Here is a 4,127-nt window from a genome sequence, read left to right on the forward strand (position 1 = left end):
TTGCTTGAGTGGTCAGTGGCTTCACGCCAATTTCTTGGAATAGCGAACTTCATGGCTCTCTTTTCCTCTCTGTACCATTCTGCAAAAGAGCAAAATGGTTATTATGCAAAATAAATGTATTTCATCCACAACTAATGTGTAAGAGGTTCATGCAAAATATTTTATGTGATATTTTTTCTATACTGTTGGAAATTTAAAAAAAATTAAAAGATATTTAAAATTTAAAAGGTCTAAACTTTGTATAATATAAAATCTTACTATTCAAGCAAGTAAAAATTGTTCGTCTTACCATCTAGAGTTTTTTGTAGTGCTCACAGATAAAATGAGGTGCCCAGGGTTTGTCTTGATCCCCAACAGACATGCTGAAATATGCCTTGTAGGTTTCACACATTTTAGCAGATGCTGTAACATATTACTTTTTCGCCCTTGTCTTGATAAATTGGCCACTTACATAGCAGAATGCGTCTGAAGAATGCTTGGGGCTTCTTGATACCATCTCTGATAAAATTAGATAGGTTTATGTACACTTAGGCAGCTGGAATTAAACTGAAGTGGTGAGCCCATGTATATATAGATATATTACTATGTAAAGTTCCAGAAAATTCTAAAAGGTTCTTGAAAATCCTCGTAAGTCGTCCAACATTCTTCAAAGTTCTTTGAAATTCTTGTAAGCTCGAGAAAATTCTCTGTCAGATACTCAGCACTGAATCTATTTGGAATGTTCTGAAAAATGGGTAAATTTGAAAATTTCATTACCTAGGTCACAAAAAGAAAGTTTGAAGTGAAAAATCGATCTTTTTCCGTTTACTTTAGGCAAGCAATTGGATAATGACACTTTCTGCCCAGGAACAGGAAAAAGTAAAAATTTTGTTACATAGTGTTATCAGTATTAATGTTTGCAGAGAAATACCTTCAATGGTAGATTTTATGTTATCGTCTGTTATATTACCAACTTTATTGTTAGCTGTGGAATACCTCCAATGGTAGATTTTATATTATCTGTTACATTACAACATTAATGTTAGCTATGGAATACTTTCAGTCGTAGATTTTATGTTTTCATCTGTTATATTACAAACATTAATGTTACGTGAGGAAGACTTTCATAGGTAAATTATATGTTACCATCTATTATATTACCAACATTCATGTTAGCTATGAAATACCTTCTATGATAGATTGTATGTTATCATCTGTTATATGATGAACATAATTGTTAGCTGTGGAACACCTTCAATGGTAGATTTTATGTTATCATCTGTTATATTATCAACATTAATGTTATCTGTGGAATACCTTCAATGGTAGATTTTTTGTTATAATCTGTTATATTATCAACATTAATGTTATCCGTGAAATACATTCAATGGTAAATTTTTATGTTATCATCTGTTATATTATCAACATTAATGTTATCTGTGGAATACCTTCAATGGTAGATTTTTTGTTATAATCTGTTATATTATCAACATTAATGTTATCCGTGAAATACATTCAATGGTAAATTTTTATGTTATCATCTGTTATATAATCAATATTAATGTTACATGTGGAATGCCTTGAATGGTAAATTTTATGTTATCATCTGTTATGTTATCTACATTAATGTTACATATAAAATACATCCAATGGTAGATCTTATGATATCATCTGTTTTATTATGAAAAGTAATTTTACATGTGAAAAACCTTCAGTGGTGTATTTTATGTCATCATCTGTTTTATAATCAACATTAAGTTGTGGAATACCTTATATGGTAGATTTTATGTTATAATCTTCTATATTATCAACTTTAATGTTACATGTTTAATACCTTCAGTGGTAGATTGTACGATATCATCTATTATATTACCAATATTAATGTTAGCTGTGGAATACCTTTAGTGGTAGATTTTATGTTATCATCTGTTATATTATCAACATTAATACTAGCTGTGGAATAATACCTTGAATGGCAGATTTTACATTATCATCTGTCATATTGTCGACATTAATGATAGCTGTTGAATACCTCCAATGGTAGATTTTATGTCGTCATACATTATTATAACAATCTTATTGTTAACTGTGTAATACCTTCAGTGGTAGATTTTAAGTTATCATCTGTTATATTATCACCATCGATATTACATCTGGAATAACTGGAATGGTAGATTCTATGTTATCATCTGTTATATTACCAATATTGAGGTTATCTGTGGAATACCTTTAGTGGTAGATTTTATGCTATCTTCTGTTATATAATGTACATTAGTGTTATGTGTGGAATACCCTTAATGGTAGATTTTATGTTAACATATGTTACATTATCAATATTAATGTTAGCTATGGAATACCTTTAGTGATAGATTTCAGGTTATCATCTGTTATATTATCAACATTAATGTTACATGTGGGATGCCTTCAATGGTAGGTTTTATGTTAGTCTGTTATATCATCAACATTAATGTCATCCATTTAATATCTTCAATGGTAAATTTTATGTTATTATCTGTTATATTATTAATAATAATGTTAGTTGTGGAATACAATGAATTGTAACTTTTATGTTATCACTTGTTATATTATGAAACTTAATGTTAGATTTAGAATACCTTCAATTGTAGATTTCATTCTATCAACTATTATATTATCAACGTTATTATTACATGTTGAATACCTTCAGTGGTAGATTTTATGTTATTATCTGCTGTATAATAAACATTTATATTACATGTGGAATACCTTCAGTGGTAGATTTTATTTTGTCATCTGTTATATTAACAACATTAATGTTATCTGTGGAATATCTTCAGTGGTTAATTTTATGTTATGATCTGTTATATCATCATCATTAATGTTATCTATGGAACACCTTCAATGTTATGATGTATTATATCATCAACATTAACATTATCTGTGAAGTACCATCAGTGGTATATTTTATGTTATCATCTTTTATATTACCAACATTAACATTATCTGTGAAGTACCATCAGTGGTATATTTTATGTTATCATCTTTTATATTACCAACATTAATATTAGGTTGGAATACATTCAATGGTAAATTTATATTATCACCTGTTATATTATCAACATTAATATTATCTGTGGAATATCTTCAATGGTAAATTTTGTGTTATTACCTGTTATATTATCAACATTAATGTTACATGTGGAATACTTTCAGTCGTAGATTTTGTGTTATCATCTTTTATACTATCAACATTAATGCTAGCTGTGGAATAATTTCAGTGGTATGTTTTATATTAACACCTGTTATTATTAACATTAACGTTAGCTGTGTAATATCTTCAGTGGTAGATTTTATGTTATCATTTGTTATGATAACAACATTAATGTTAGCTGTGGAATATTTTCACTGGTAGATTTTATGTTATCATCTCTTATCTTACCAACGTTAATGTTAGATGTGGAATACCTCCAATGGTAGATTTTATATTATCATATGTTGTATTGTCAACCTTAATGTTACATGTGGAATATTATCAAAGGTAGTAATGAACATTCTTTTGTGTTATTTGTATTGTTACTGGTAAGGAAATGCTTTGATTTATTTTAAGTTTATAAATCTTCCAATTTTCATACAGTAGATTTTATCTTATTTATAAACAACAGATTATCGTGTGGTTATAAATATATTAAGTAGTATTTAAGTCATATATATGCCAGCTTTTTTTTTCGGTAATAGTTCTGAAACACACCAAGCTAAATAGTTCTGAAACATATCAAGCTGAATAGTTTTGAAACATACCAAGCTGAATAGTTGTGAAACATACCAAGATGAATAGTTCTGAAACATACCAAATCTGAGTAGTTCTGAAACATACCAAGCTGAATATTTCTGAAACATATCAAGCTGAATAATTTTGAAACATACCATTCTGACTAGTCCTGAAACATGTTAAGCTGAATAGTTTTGAAAGATACCAAGCCAAATAGTTGTGAAACATACCAAGCTTATATAATATTTCTTTAAACAGTAAACGTTTTCAGAATAACTATTAATTCTGTGGTTCATGGAAGTCCATTCACACTCGATTATCTCCACCAGGGGTAAGAAGAAACATGTCTTTAACCGAATCATTCACGGGCTTGTTTTCTGTATCTTTGCCTTCTCAGAAT

The sequence above is a fragment of the Tachypleus tridentatus genome, chromosome 9 (assembly GCF_004210375.1).
Source record: "Tachypleus tridentatus isolate NWPU-2018 chromosome 9, ASM421037v1, whole genome shotgun sequence".
Lineage (NCBI taxonomy): Eukaryota > Metazoa > Arthropoda > Merostomata > Xiphosura > Limulidae > Tachypleus > Tachypleus tridentatus.